Raw genomic sequence first — 17,077 nt, 5'->3', positions numbered from 1 at the left:
CCTGTGCAAGATGGACACCCACTGCAATGTTTAGTTTTGTTATTGCAAGCATATGCCTGCCGTGTTTGGATAGCAGCATGTCCTTTTTTCCCCTAGTATTCTTTTACATTTACAGTTGTGCCAGAGGGTAAATGTAAGGATTAGTCGCTAGATGACTCAATTAATTCAAAGGCTAGTGGTAGTGTGCAGGAATGATGACTTAGTAAGTGCCTCAAAACATCACTAACACAAAATGCATATGTCTTCATAAGCCAGACCTGTTAGCAATGTCAATGGTTGTTTAGGTCTGACGTTAGCCAAGATTTTTACATTTAACAAATATTATAAATGTATATTGAAACACTTACTCTTAGGGGCTTCATCCAGCCCTCATCATCCATCCAGGTCTGTTGTTGCGTCATTCTCTTTTTTTTCTTCATTCATTGCAGCAGGGGCCGTCCACTCTAGACACTCGCTAACACAAAAAGTAGTTCCTTCATTGTCAGAGACTACTATGACAATGTGTGCTTTTTGAATCCCAACAAATAGTTTTCCTTCTTACCATTTTGTAAAACTACTGCAGGGTGCTGGCAGCTCCCCCATTATAATGTTCTATAAAAACCATGGTAAAACAATCATTGACAAAGCCAAAAGGCTGACTACCAATGCCAGACCGATTGGATTTGCCAGTGGTTGTTTAGGTCTGGTATTAGCCAAGACTTTTAGTTTTACTGAAATTATATGTACAATAGACTTAATTGTAGGGTCTGTCAGTCAGAACTTGCTATCTATTGTTGTTGTCTTCACTCACGTCTTTCCTCTGTGCTATACAGCATGGGGCTCCGCTATCTTCATGGCGAGCGACAGCCTTTTGACGTTTTGCAAGGAGCACACACAAGATAGTTCCCTTCAGTGCCAGGGACCTCTATGGCGATGTAAGAGTTTGAACTCAGAAATACATTTTTTGCTCAAAGCCAGTGTTTTCTTTTCTAAATTGGCGAGGGCCTGGTAATTCAAACGACAATATAGGTTTAGAAAAATCATGACAAAACAAGCATTGACAAAGTCAAAAAAGCCGGCAGACATATTGGCTTTGCCGATGCTTGTTACATAGTGGCAAAAGACACACAGTTGATGGACGGAATGCAGAACAAATCAAAACATTCACTCCCAGTCAAGCGATCTGGGTTAAATCCATAATTCTTTTGCTCTTTTGGGTTCCTTGTTCACTTTGCCACTGAATTCAAGCTAGCCTGGCTGATGAGGGGTGTTAACCCGAAACCGGTCCCAGGATGCTTCTTCCCAGTCCAGGTAAGACATGGCTTTGCAGTTCCGGCTGGTCTGTTCCCATGAGGCACATGGTCAAGACTGATTTGCATAAAGCTGTGTCTGAACTTGGATGGCGAAGTGAGCTGAAGAACAATGATGGGTTCAACCTAGATCTGTAACTGGGGGGTGAGCGTCTGAAAAGTTTCAGCGCTCCGTCCATCATTTCCTTGTGTTTGCTTTGTTACATAGTGGCGTCATCACCTCTTACCACATTATTCACAGGTTGAGGTCTGCAATTATGGGGTTTTCCAAACAAGGATCTCTACGACAGGGTATTGGGGAGTGTGTGATGTGGTTTGGAGGCTTGGTTGTCTCCGCAGGTGTATCTTGCAAGTGGTCAACATAACTTTTGTATGTTATGAAGGGTTTGGATCCTGCAGCGCTTCACATAACCAGATTAATTTAGGATGAGTGATTCGATGAAGGGGCCCTTTCGATGTCTCTGCTGATGCTTGTCAGATTAGTCGCAGTGCAGTTTCTTGGAGGCTGAGCTGTTTAACCAAGTTTACACTTCGGCCTAAGTTTTGCACATCAGAAAAACTGTCCAGTGAGTCCTCGCTCATCTCCCAAGGGCCTTGTGCCTGGGAACAACTGGCCCTCTGAAGGCAGTCCCTTACCTGGTGTCTCAATCCCTGCACCTACCTCTTTTGGAGTTCTCCTTGTGCCCACTGCCATCCCCTCCATAGGCCCAGTGTCTTCTTGACTTACTCTCCACCATAGGTCAGATTAGCGTGTTTTCCCCTTTTGAAGGCTATTGGTCTCTGGGGTTTACAGGGTGGGTTCTTGAAAGGGGTTGCCATTCTTCAAGCAGTCACAATCCTTGCACCCTCAAGCTCAAGGTGGATGCCAGCATTTTACATGCGTCACAAGCCACTGTGATGTGGAGGAAAAGGTTGTCCCCCCCTCGTCCAATGCACCATCCGTTGCTCTCACCTTCTATCGCACTCACCCTTCACCGGACCAGACATACCAACCCTAATGTCTTACCCTCCACCCTTACGCACCATCAAGCCTGGAGATCCAAAGTGGAGGCCAACAAAAATGTGCCACCAATGGAGTTAAATGCATCTGATGGAGGGACTCATTCACTTGGAGGCGGATGACATGCTGTAGCAAAATGAGGGGCCATCGTATTGAGGTTGAAGAACTTTTAGCAGAGTTTGATGGGGTTGACACTTTGAGACAGTAGGTAGGCTGATGTGGCAGTGAGAAATGCTAGTTTTTAAGTTCTTAATGTATTTAATCTGGTTTGTAGCATTGAGGATTTGGCCAAACACTCAAGGATTCAACATTCTGATTTGTGTTATTGAGTGACACAACCAAGTCTTCGATTTCATGGACGGTCGTAGTCTTAGTGGAATGTCAAGATATGAAATCAGATATGAAAGTAATCTGGTCAACCAATCTCAATAGGACAGCAGATCACTGTCTGTTACTATAAAGTGGTATATTCTCCCTTTATAAGTGGGAAGGGAGGAGTATTAGACAGAGTTCTGGAGGTTATTGAGGTGCTGTCAATGGCCAGGACTTTTGGTGTCGCTGGCAATACTGAAATCGCTCAGAAAAATGCTGTCTTGTAAGAAGTCAACTGAGATCTGGTCTGAAGCATGGTTTAAGGTTTGGAGGTTGGTAAATGATGTGTAAGTAGACAGTGTCAGATGGTATCAGAGAAAGAGATCATGAGGCAGTCGATGGCAGATGATGAGATGGTGGGAATGTGTTTGCTATGGAGCAGGTCTTTAATGATTCCGGCAACAGCAACACTGGGATTCTTCTGCTGTCTATGCTCACTCACAAATTATGCTATAACCCTGACTAGGAAGTCAGTGACAGCTTGGGAGCTTAGTCAATTCTCCATACTATATCAAGATTACCGGGGAGAGGAGTTGGCTAAAGGCTAGGGCGGTCAACCTCAAATCTGAGGAACCGGGTTCGAGTCTCGGCAAGGACGCGCAACATCCTGTGAATCTGTGCAAATCACTTAATCTCCCCGTGCCTAACAAAAAACATGAATGTGTCCTCATGTAACGCAACTGGTGCTTGTGTAAAGCGCTCTGATACCCGATACCTTCGGGTCAAGTTTGTGCTATTAAGAACTCCAATTAAAGTTTTAAAAAAAGATTGTGCAAGTGAACAGATTAGCGGTGATGGGCATTCACACACTTGGCACTGAGGAGCATTCTGAAATGTTTCTATTTGTTATGGGATAAAGAATTGGTATGTGAATGTGAATTTGTTTATTGTTCCACCTAATGCATCCCACTCTTCTCAGCGCTTAAGCACCGCAATTCAGCGCTCCACGCTCACATACCTCAACCATCACCTCCCTTATAGGTCATTTAAAAATGTATGGCAGTGGTGGTATTCCTAGACCACACTCTGCCTCGCAATTTATTATAGTGCAAAGGTTAAGCGTAATTATTACAAGATTGTGCAGCATCAATCAGACATTGGTCAAGATCAAAGGTTGTCAATATTTATTGTTCTGAAAATAAGACATTGTTCCATATAGTGGCATCTGCCCAAACAAGGCTGCAGTTCATGGTTTGTATTGTGACCCAGATGAATGCTCTTAGTTTTATGATCCAAAGACATTCAACCCTGCATATTCTCAATTCCCTACCACCTCCTTTGGTATAGGGCGTTATGCGTTGATGTGTACGGAAGCTCAGTGACGTTACACGGACATTGTAATGTGCATGGTGACCAGCTAGGTGCTACAAGGAGTTTGCATTACTAATGTCTCTGAAGTGTTTTAGAAGGTGTTCCTTTAATGATTGTAGTGCCCAAATATATATTTTCATATTTACAGATTGTAGACTACATCTCTGATTGAGCAAGTCATGTAGTCATAGATCTTGTCTGTATTACACCGAAAGGTCATGCATTTGTCCAGAGCATATGTGCACGTGCTGCAGAATCCACATTAAACAAACCCAATGTTTGTACGTCAACCAATCGGTCCTGCACCTGATTTCCATATAATGTGGGATTAAGATATTCCTCTAAATGAGAATCTAACTTATTTCACATGTTTGCTCCCTTATAAGCCAACCTACAACCAGGGAGCCCAGGCACCCAACACAGACAGTAGGGCTTGGAAACCACAATCAGGGGAATGGAGGGCTGTATAAAGTCTGCAATAGAGCACCCAATGTGCTCAACACAGCATCTGTCGGTCTCCTACGTCTTAATCTTCTTTCGATTTCTACCACTCTTTGGGATGTTCACCCGTTTAGAAACAAATTCCATACTAAGTGGCTTGATAGAGATTTGGATTCCACCATAGAGTCCTTGTGCAGCAGCTGTTCCTGCTGATTCTTATGTATCTTTTATCCTGTGGCATCCTATGTCGTTTTAGCTATGTAATGGGTTGAGAAATCGTGGGATTCCAATGATGTCACATTTTGGATTCCTGATGGTTAAGGTGCCTGCCCTTGGGATGTCACAAGGTTTATGCAGGTGAATAAACCTTCTGGTCATTCACCCTTCTCTGTGTCACGCCTGATCTTTACATCACAACGCAGTCTACTTACTGCTCTTTCCTTTCCCATTGTTTACTACCCCCTTAGTTGCTTCACTCGTTTCGTGTAGATATGGACACTCTGCTTAGCCATTTGCTATGATTCCTCCCCCTCCTTATCTTCCTCCCTTCTTGAGAACTTCAATTCCTGTTCAGATAGGACTCCTGCTTCTTCTTTCCTATATTTTCTGAAATCCTATCACTTAACTCTTCAAATAAAGATGTTTATTTTCCCCATTCTCTGCACTGATCACCTCTCTCATTTTCCTTTAATTTAATTCCCCCCTCTTCTGCTTATCTTCTTTGCCCTCTCTCTCTTTCCATCATAACCTATGTTCCCAATATCCCCTCCCTCACCATCTCCAATCCTCTTTTCATTTTCCAGGCTCCTGACTTTGGCTACAAGCTTCATCTGGATACTCTATCTTCCCAAGTCACTAACGCAATTTTTTCTGCATAATAATCTTCTGCTATCTAAATCTTTTTTTTTAACACACCCTTGCACAGTCCTAAGAAAGACTAATCACTCAGAGTCTGGGTTTTTTCGTCTGCTGATCTTATGGCAGGTTCTGCAAGCCGATGTTGCCATTATTTCCTAAAATTCCCATCTGCTCTTTTCGTTTCTTGACCAGCTTTTGTCTTCTCTACTCCAGCATACACAATAACCGTACCCTCGGAGGAAGACATTTCCATATCAATTGTGGTTTGAGGAGCTCTGGACTCAGTACTAGACCAACTCACAAGTTTAAAAAGCAATTTATCTATTTGCGAATTGCTGGGAGAAGAACTCTTAGGGCCAGTACCATAACTCTGCAAGAGAAAAAAAGTTGGGTATACCTCACAAGAGATTCCTGAGGAAGGGTAACAGAGGAATTGTGTACCACTCCCTTGAGTAAACCAACTGGATATACACTGGTCAAAGTGTAGGAGCACTTTAGAATGTGGGGTGGGCACTGGGACAAGTCTCTAACCTGTGGTAAAAACTACAATTGTCTCTTATAGTTAAGATTGTACGGTGATGTTCCTCTTCAAGCCCTAAAGCTCAGACCAGCAGCCGTGGTCTGTGCAGGAAAGGACAGTCGGCCAGGTGGAACGGGATTTCGACAGACTATGATGAGGGAAAATTATTTATTTATTTAATTTTCCCTTGTGGAAGTCTGTCGAATCTCTGTTGCCCTCCCCAATGCTGCAGACCACCGATCGGATGTGAATATGCTCTTACATTTGGCACCCAGAAGAGCACTCCTTCAAATGTCCCCACTGATCCGCTTTTTCGGCTCTAATCATGGCCTTCTATTCTTTTTGGCTCTCTTTTCCAAGTTGTTACTTCTGGTGCCAGAGTTTTTTTAATAAGTTGAAAATAATGTTTAATTTGAATGGAACTGTGTTAGCCTGACTAGGCCTCAAACAGCTTGCACTGAACAAACATTTTCCACCTGCATGTTTTGTTCTGTGTGCTTCTCCATTTGAATAAATCCACAAAATGGAAGCCTCATTCGTGGTGTTGTTTACTGTATTAATAAATTGCATTAATGTGCCTTCCTCATGAGGAAACCCTGCCCAGGATGTTCCTGTTTGGTGCAATAGTGTTGAAAGAGCCTTTCACTCACTGATCGTGTTATTGTTTGCCAAGTCAGGTAAATGTACCTCCATTTGCTTCATTTCCCATGTACGCTGCTTTAATTATTCAGCAACGTAGGTGTTTACTTGACTTATTTGATGTAAATGTGTATTTAAAAAGTGATTGGTTTAAATGAGTGTATCTTTGTTAATCAGTCCTACATTGTCTCATCATACTCTGGCTTTTCCGCTTCAAACCCTATAAAATGTTGTTTTTTGTACATGTGGCCTCCACCAAACACACGTTGAGGGGAAAAATGAAAGGGAGTTAGAACAGCTAGGGTATAAGCTTATAGCCTACATCATGCAGGGTACTAGAGCAAGAGGGGTAGCTTTCTTAACTCGGAAGAAAGACATTTAATGTAAAAGGAAACTGACTGATAAATATGGGCGCTGGGCTATTGCGGAACTACATAACACCACACTTCCGTTCACCATATTCTCAGTATATTGACTAACTGGGGATGATTCGGAGCTAATTGATTTTTTAACTCATGAGCTGGCTGCTTGGCCAACTCCGATTACAATGTGCAGGGAAATGAATGTTAATAGGATAGGTGGGTTATGGGGTAATGCACAGGAAAATATACAGGCTGCAAGCCCAAGGTCTACAGAGCTGTTACTCACATGGTCCAGGGCAATGAGCTTATAGATGTTTGGCCGTACCTCAAGCTGGCAGAGTCAGGGAGCACCTATTTTTTGTTCCACGCAAAACAGTTGCCCGTCTGGATCCTTTTTTGCTTTGCAAAATATATAGGGCATTGCTGTATCGGAAAATACCCGCCGGGTAATGGTAGACCACAATCCCCTGGTAGTAAGAATGGTATGTATGGAGGGGGAAGCAAACTCCAAAACTGGAAATTTGAAAAGGGGTTGCTGGTTAATCAGGGGTATATTATTCAGGTGAAGAAATGGATAGAAGATTTTATGGCAAGGAATAGAGGCAGCGCTCGTTTGGGTATGGCCTGGGATGCCTTCAAGGTAGGTATACGGGGGAAGACACTGAGTTTTAGCCTGTATCGTAAAAAACCCATCAGCAGCAGAATGAGCTGTATAAAAAATTAAGAGAAAAAGAAGAACTAGTTAGGGCTATAGAAGCCAGTTTAGCCATAGAGAACATAATGGGTAGGCTTGCTTCGGTCAAAGCAGCAATAGGGGAGGCAACAACAGCAAAAGCAGCAGAAAAAGTACATGGCATGGCGTGCAGGATGCTATTAGTACAGTGACTGGGTAGGGCACACATTGGCAGAGCAAATTAGGCATACATCTGTGCGCAGTGAGATAGCAGTGATTAAAAACAGAAGAGGGAGCCTGGTAACTACTGTTCTGGGCATCCGGGAGGAATTTCGCAAATGTTATGAAAAGTTATTTAACTCGGAGAGGGGTATTGAGGACAATGCAATTTGGGAATATCTAGACTCTGTCTATACAGAGACATTCTCCCAGGAGGATCAGGAAGCTCTAGAAGCCCCTTTCACAGTGGAAGAAATATTCAGGGCACTCAGCGAACTCTCAGCGGGCAAGGTGGCGGGACCGGTCTGAATCCCGCTGGAGTATTATAAAGTTGGGAAACCCTCGGGCCCAACTTATTTACTCTTAGCCAGGTCCGCAAGGAGGAGCCCCCGCCCCCCCACCCCTTAACGATGCGGATAAGCCCTAATATTTTTTTTGTATACTTCTTTTTATTAAATACTGAAGAACATCAATTAACGGTAATAGAGGTTTCTTCCCATCAGGACACCAGCCCATGACCCGAGGGCGCACCCTCGTCCCCCCCAATCAGCTAATGTGTCAACTTGATTCAGTATTGAGGACGGGTGGGGTGCAGATACCACCACGCGCGTCATTTAATTTCCCCAAGATTTTGGACCATTTCTTCGGGCATCCCCTACTTATATAGACTGATTTTTCTGCAAACATGTTAGTGTCCATGTCTTTCTCCTACTCACTTAGGCGTGGCGCAGTCGATGCCCCCCCAGTAGTGAGCTATATTGCGTTTAGCCACAGGCATTCCGAGTGTCATCCATATTCTGCCCCGGGAATTACTTCCTTCTCATCCCAAATATTTAACAAGCACCATTTTTGCATAGGGGTGTTATTTGTGTCCCATATTTCATTCATCTTACAGGGCATTCCCTTAGGATGTGAAAGAGGGTGGCTTTTTGGTTACATGTATGGCGACAATTTTCAGTTGGAGACCTCCCTATTTTCTGTAGGGTGGTGCATGCATTGTAGGCCCTGTGTAGTATTTTTTATTGAATCAGGTGAAATCCTGCCTTGATGGCTATTTTTTCTAGGTGAGGCTAGTGCTTCCGCCCAATCCCCGTTGTCCATGTCGCCTAAGTCCCCCCCCCGTCCTCCTCGCCCGTAGCTGATGTAGTATGTTGGGTATATTTTTACTAATCTTCTTGTATATGAGCTATGTGGCCCTACATGTCAGGTGTCCGTCTAGGAGGAGGTCCCTAGCTGAGTGTAGTCTGGCAGTTCCTCACCCATTGGGATGGCTGTCTGCAACGCATGTTTAATTTGCATTTATCGAAAGATCTCTGTGTTCGTGAGATTGCATTCCTGTCTGAGGTTATCAAAGGACAGAACAGCCCCCTGGTTCCACAAGTTTCCGATTTTTGCTATACCGATTAGGTCCCATTTGTCGAACCCAGCATGATTTCCTAGAGTACCCAGGGCCACTGTGTCCCATAGAGGGGTGGCTCGCGTCAGCTTGTGTTGCCACCCAGAGCCCTGTGTGCCGCGTCCTAGAGGCTAATGGTTACGGTTGGCCAGTTATGTTGTTGCATTTTTGGATGTGTTGAGCACAAGACCCATACGTATCCCCCTGGGCGCATTATCAGGTGATCCATCCTAAGCGATGGTACGTCATGTGGCATGTATACCAACTGGTTAATTGTGGTGAGCTGTACCGCCCAGTAGTACTTTTGTATATCGGGCAGAGCTATGCCGGCCTCATTGAGCCCTATTATCGGGCAGCTTACTTCTCCCAGGCAGCATGGTTTTATTCCTGGTAGGGGGCCTATGGATCATGTTGGAAGGGTCATCACGCTCTTTGACGCTGCCTCAGTCGCAAGAGACCCTATGGCACTTATTAGATGCTGATAAAGCATTTGATAGGGTCTCCTCTGACTTTTTCTGGGCTACTCTCGAATGGCTCGGGCAGGAAGGGGCTTCATCGAAGCTCTGCGTGTGATATATGTGGCACCCACAGCCGGGGACCAGACAGAATTGCCCCTGCTCGCCGCTGTTTGCTTGTGACATCGATCCACTTATATGTAAAATAGATGCAAATCCAAGTATTAAGCCCATATGCCTCCAAGGGTTTGAAAGTAACATTTTGGGCTGCAAGAATTATTTAGCTGTTGTAACACTGCTTCCGGAGGTGCTGTTGGTAGAAATTACGAAAGAAACAATGGCTTTTGGGAAGATCTCAGGGTATCTGCTTAACCAACACAAAACCCAAATCATCATCAATGGAAACCTGAACCTAGTTGACCACCGGGTAGCCCAATCGGCAACCTATTTAGGGATAAATATATCAACTAATATAGAAAAAATTGTAGAATTGAGCTTAGTCCCGTTATACAGAAAGGGATGAATAACCTGCATCTGTCAACAGTTGGTCACTGTAATATTGCCAAAATGACTTTTCTTCCCAAAGTCCTTTTCCTGTTTAGATCAATACCCCTGGTATTCAAGAAATCTTGGTTTAAGAAGTTGGAAGGTATGGTCAACAGATACATCTGAGCATATGGGAAGACCAAACGGGCCCTGAAATATATGACACTTTTTGAAACATGCCGGATGGGCCACCCGGACTGTAATGTACCACCTGGCAGCAGCCCTCCAATACATGTGTGGGTTAGTCGGGGGAAATCCCTTGGACCCATGGAACCGGGGGAGGGTGCCGATAATAATGAGCTACTGGTAGGTAAAGATGCTAAAAACTTACTTTTGAAGTTTAGTGAACCCTGTTACTATAAGAGAGTAAGGTTTAAGACCTTCCTGGTGGCAGCTTGGGTGTGGGGGATGTTGAGGAGATAGGGATAGGAAGAGTGAACTGTTATACCCCGCTCTTTATGAACCCATCACTCTCTGTTGTTTTTCATGATAGTATAATGAAACGTTGAGGGAACTAAGGTGTGGAGATGATTGGGGTCTTGTTTAGTACTGTTGGTTTTAAGTCATTTACTGAGATTCAAGACAGCCACGGGGATGACTGGAAGGACTTCTTTAAATACCTGCAGATACGCAGTTTTCTCGCTAAGAAAACTGGGGGACCAAAAGGCCCCTTATTATGGAAAGGGTGAGGGATAAAGATGGCTATATTATTAGCTAGATCCAAAGTGGGCCGAGTACCCTGCAACTGGATGATCTTGAGAGACAGGCGGATAAAAGGGATCAAAGGCTTCCTAGACTCTTTAAATATGGGCTAGACAATATTGCGTTCATCAGGGTTGCAAGCACAGCACTACAAGACTATTTTAGATCTTTACTATACGACAATTAAAACAGCAAAATGGGGTGGTTCAGTGGGCATCAGATGACCTAGTTGTCAAACCCTCAGGACAGATGTGGTCCACATGTTTTCTACTTGTCCACGGCTTGAAACCTTGAAGAGAGATATTTAAAAAAATGTGAGCTCTCCTTGATGGTCAAAACAGTGTTAACGTCCGAGCTTATGTTGCTGGGGGTCAGTAGTTCAGGGTCAGACAGAGCCCAGCCATACTTTATGTTCCTGGCCATGGCCAGAATTTGTATCTCCACAGCTTGGTTGGACACAACTGCCCCTACCTTTCATCAATGGCTCACCCAGCTTCTTTCAACTTTTAACCGGCAAAAAGGGATTTATGAATGAAAAGGCCGGCGGCTAGAGAACAGGTGAAAAATATATGGGCACCGATTTTTCAATGAAAGACCGAGGCTGGGGGCTGACATAGTATAGATCTGTTTTATCATATTTAGCTTAATTTTGTTTAATCAATTGTAAATGCTCATACCTCTGTTTTAACTGTGCATCCCCCTTTGTACTTATTTATGCAAGTATTTATTTATGTGACCCCAGTAACATTTTAAATAAGAAATATATATTTATTAAAAAAAAAAAAAAGAAGTGGAAAATATAAATAACTTTTTGTCAATGTCCGTTCAAACTTTGAACTAACTCAGACTTGCAAAGCGAGTTATCAGGAAGAAAACAAATGTTTGGAAAAAGCGTGCTGTATTCAAGATACAAATGGTTTATGAATAGGGCTCCCAGTTTTATGTATTTATTTTTGGGCCATTTCGGTCTGTATATATCTATTGTTTGGTCATTTTATCTGTATTTATCCATATTTATTTTGTGTTTTGCGTATAAATGAAGTTGTAAAACTACATTTCCACATCTATTTAACTGATAGACGCGCCCTCATACTTTGACGTTTGTCGCGTTTTAGCTATTTAAGCAGCCAAATATTACCTAACAATACATCCACTGGTAAATACTAGCATTAAATCATAAATGTATGTTGACATAGTCCGTTATTTAAAGAAATGTCATCCTGTTTATTTTTTCATATCCCATGCTATCCATCTGCTCAGCCGCTGGCCTATAATTCATGAAAGGCAGCCCGGAGAGTCACTTAAAAAGAAGCACACTTTTCTGTAAATACTTTTAAAAATAAATGCAGACAGAAAAGGGACAACAGATTGAAAATATGTGTTGCCAAATCCAATGCTGCTGAAGATGGTTAGCTCCCCTTTCCCTTCTACACTCTATTTTACTTATCCTCTATTTTCTTTAAATGTTTTTAATGGTATGTTTTTTGTAATTTGTAACTGATGTAATTTGGCAACTATGTGGAACCTTATGTAAAGCGCTCTGATACCCATTCGGGTCTAGCCAGGGCTATATAAAACTCTTTAAAAAAAATAAAAGTAAGTAGTACAAGTTCCATCCACAATTTAAAAATAGTTAAAAACTGGGTGAAAGGTGTGTAATCAGTAAGCAAGGCAATATTGGTAGAAAAACGTGATTGACAGAGTCATACCTGAAAGTCACATGGTTCATTCTCAAGGCTATACATAGATTTTGTACAAATGCAAGTTTGAGATGGTCTAAGATCCATCATAGTGTAATCTGTCTGTTCCGTAGGTGGATTGAAGCATACCCAACAAGGCACTGTGATGCACTCACTGTAGCCAAGCTATTACTGAGGGCGTTGAGATTCCTAGATTTGGCCTGCCAACTTCTTCAGAATCAGATAGGGGAACTAATAAAAAAAACATAGGTTATGAGGAACCTATGATACCACTGAAAACAGACCAAATATTTCACTGCAGTTACCATCCGTAAGCATCAGGCGTAGTGGAGAGAATGACAATACAACAAAAGAAAAGTTGACGTTAGCATGCTCTTCGACGTCATTGAAATTGTCAGATACTTATCCTCTAGTTCTACTCAGCATGAAAAGCACCTGAAAGAAAGGCACCAGATTGACAGATCCTGTGATTCCTGGTATTCTGTACAAGGCTCTTGTGAACATTACTGATGAGCTGGTTCTGGATTACTAAAAGGGTTTTACTAATTTAGTATTCTCGATTGCTCATCAGGTTAGACTAAATACACATTCAGCAAGCAATGAACCCTGCCACGACCTCTGGAGACTGGGTTGTGGTGAAGAAACACTTTGGAAGACCTGCCTGGAGCCTCAGCGAAAGCATCTCTACCAACATGACAGCCCTCAAGAACGCCACCCGCAAGCACCATCAACTGATCCGTACTGCCAAGAGAACCACCTACAAACAGCGCCTGGACAACAACACCCACAACAGCAAGGAACTCTTCAGCATCGTAAAAGAGCTCTCCAACCCCAGCGCCTGCAACACCGACATCACACCCTCGCAAGATCTCTGCAACTCCCTCGCCTCGTTCTTCCACCGCAAGATCGCCATCATACACGACTGCTTCGGCGCACAGACCAACAACCCAACCACCGAACCAGCGCACTAAACCGCCACCCTCTGCACCTGGAACTCGGTCAGCACCGAAGACACCGCCTGCACCATGAGCACCATCCACTCCGGCTCTCCCACGACCCATGCCCACACTACATCTTCAACAAAGCCGACTCCATCATCGCACCCCAACGTCATCAACAGCTCCTTCACAGCCGCCACCTTCCCAGAGAGCTGGAAGCATGCCGAACTCAACGCCCTCCTGAAAAAACCCACCGCGGACCCCAAGGACCTCAAGAACTTCCGACCCATCTGGCTCCTCCCGTTTCCTGCCAAAGATATCGAGAAGACGGTCAACAGACAACTCTCTGCCTTCCTCGAGACGAACGGATTTCTCGACCCGTCATAGACCGGTTTTCGAGCTAACCACAGCACTGAGACCGCCCTCATCGCAGCCACCAACGACATCAGGTCCATGCTCAACAACGGGGAAGCCACCGCACTCATCCTCCTGGACCTCTCAGCAGGCTTCGACGCGGTATGCCACCACACCCTGATACAACGCCTCAGCAACACCGGAATCCAAGGCGCGGCCTTAGAATGGATCATCTCGTTCCTCGCCGGCAGAACCCAGAGAGTCCGCCTCCCCCGTTCCGGTCAGCAGCTACCAAAGTCATCAGCGGCGTCCCACAAGGATCCTCGCTCAGCCCCACCCTCTTCAACGTCTACATGAGCCCCCTCGCAGCCATCGCACGCAAACCCAACCTCAACATCATCTCCTACGCCGACGACACACAGTTGATACTCTCCCTCACCAACGACCCCGCCACCGCCAGAGCCAGCCTCCAGGAAGGAATGAAGGATGTCGTGGAATGGATGAAGCTCAGCCGCCTGAAGCTGAACTCAGACAAGACGGAAGTCCTCATCCTCGGACCTTCGCCCTCCGCCTGGGACGACTCCTGGTGGCCACCTGCCCTGGGCATCGCACCCAAGCCTACAGACCACGCACGCAACCTGGGCTTCATCCTGGACTCCTCCCTCACGATGACCAAGCAAGTCAACGCCGTCTCATCGTCCTGTTTCAACACCCTGTGCATGCTCCGAAAAATCTTCCGATGGATCCCCCTCAACCAGGAAGACTGTCACCCAGACCCTCATCACCAGCCGCCTGGACTACGGTAACACCCTCTACGCCGGTACCACAGCCAAGCTCCAGAAAAGACTACAGCGCATTCAGAACGCCTCGGCAAGATTCATCGATGAGATGCCACAGTCACATCTCTGCCCATCTGAAGAATCTGCACTGGCTCCACGTCAGCAAGAGAATCACATTCCGACTCCTCACCCACGCACACAAGGCTCTCCACAACGCGGGCTCCATGTAACTCAACAACCGCCTCGCATTCTACACGCCAACCCGCCAGCTCCGCTCCGCCAGCCTCGCCACCGTCCCACGGATTCGCAAAGCCAACACCGGAGGAAGATCCTTCTCCTACCTGGCAGCCACGACATGGAACTCCCTCCCCGCCCACCTCCGGCTGACACAGGACCATCTCGCCTTCAGGAAGCAACTCAAAACCTGGCTGTTCGAGCAGTAGCGACCCCCCAAGCACCTTGAGACCCTAACGGGTGAGTAGCGCGCTCTACAAATTCCTTGATTGATTGATTGAACATCATATGGGTGACAAAAACAGCTATGAAGTGTGAACTATTGCCTAATTGAACTCAAGCATCTCACATGAGAAGAGTATGAACTGCAGATGAAGAAGGAGTGATACAAACTGCTGATACACGGAGTCAAGCTCAAGTTTCCTACTAGAAGCCCGGGGAGTGGGGGTAGAACAAAGAATACAAGAACAAAAGGAGAACAAAATTTAAGTAAAATCAAACTTTGAAAAAAAACGAAATCCAAGAATTGTTTATCGCCTTCAAACCTCTGCTGGCACTCAAACTTGTCAACATGAAGATTTTATTTAAGTGGCAGCAAAACTCTCTTAGATAAGAATTTGTATTTAGCCTACATATTATGAGTATGCCCTCATCTTAGAAGACTTATTTTGTACCTACTTGGATATTCACCAGAAAATAGTTTTGTGCATACAAAAGCCCTTTTGAAACATCTATTTTATTTTTTGCTTGCAATAATATTTCTGAAGGATTCTTTTACTAATGCGCTTTTTGCTTAAAGGACTATTTTTGTTAAATGCCTACACCATATTGATTCTACCATTCTAACATTTTAAGAACATTTTTGAATTTTGCACTTTTCTGAGACAGATTTTATTAGGAGACTTATAGAATGAAGTTGGCTTCATGTAAAGAAAGATTTTACTTGGCTAAAATAATTGTTTTTATAATTTTTATTTTAATAGTCATTAAGTGGTACATCTTGGCGAGTGTATATATCCGTCAGATATGCTTCAATCCATATAAAACATAACACATTAATAATACTAGCAACAGTAGATTAGATTTTAGAAATAGATTTGACAGAAGCTTTGGGAAAAATATTTATGCAAATCTGCATAGTGACTATACAAGCATTGTGGATGTTTGTAATTGTTATATCTGTGCACACCTGCTTACTTCTGCTTCAGGTGTGTCCTATGTCTAATTATCTTTGTCTTATGCTCTTTCATCTATTCTTCCCTTATTATGCAGCAGGAATTTCCGGAAGAATACAAAGCAGAATATTTTTCTATAGATAAAATGCTTAAAGTTGCAAAAATAGATTCTTTGACTAAAAATTGTCGTCACATTATGTTTTATAACTAGGACTCCGGGTTTTATGGTATTTATTTTTTGAACTTGTCCGTCTGTATTTAGCCATATTTTTTAATTTTGGACATTTTATTGGTATTTATCCATATTTATTTTATGTTCTGAGAATAACCAGACATAGAATAGTATATTTCCACACTTATTTAACTGATCAATATGCACTCATACTTTGATGTCTGTCATGTTTTAGCAAATTAAGCAGGCAGATATAACAATACAAAACTCAGACAGGTAAATATTGGCATTATATACAAATACATGTTAACACATGCCTGTATTTAAGGAAAAAATCTGTTTTTAAGTGCCGAAGTGGTCTATCTGCTTAGCAGTAGTTCTGGAATTTATGAAGGACAAGCAGAGTCTCTGACAAGAAGCCCAATTTTCTGTATTTTTCCACTTTAAAAAAATACAGCCTGGAAATAGATGGATTTCTGTCTTTATTTAACTGTATAAATCAGTAAAAATGGAAAACAGGAAGCCTTATTTAGAACTCAAACGTTAACAAGACTGTGTGTGAATTGAGGCAAAGCGTAAACTTATTTGAGGATATGCGAGGACAGTGCAAATTAATATGAGTGGTGTTGAAATAATGGAGTTTTATTCAATTGATGAAACTAGAATCAAACATTCAGAGGCGCATCCTAGACTTAGGATTTCACAAGAGAGGAAATTAGTTGTGTGTATGATGCGTCCAAGAGGTGATAGATGGGATACTTCCATTATGATTGTGTGTGTATTTAGAACTATGTAATTGATAGAAATTTTATGTTGGGTGAAGACTCTTTATTTAGAGGCATTTTTCACAGGTGTAGTAAACCAGCTTAAACATTTCAAGTAACTTTGATGGTTCTTTTTTTAACATTAGTTTATCCCAAAATCTACCAAGTAAATAAAATG

The sequence above is a fragment of the Lissotriton vulgaris genome, chromosome 11 (assembly GCF_964263255.1).
Source record: "Lissotriton vulgaris chromosome 11, aLisVul1.2, whole genome shotgun sequence".
Lineage (NCBI taxonomy): Eukaryota > Metazoa > Chordata > Amphibia > Caudata > Salamandridae > Lissotriton > Lissotriton vulgaris.
This window is presented reverse-complemented; position numbering follows the sequence as displayed.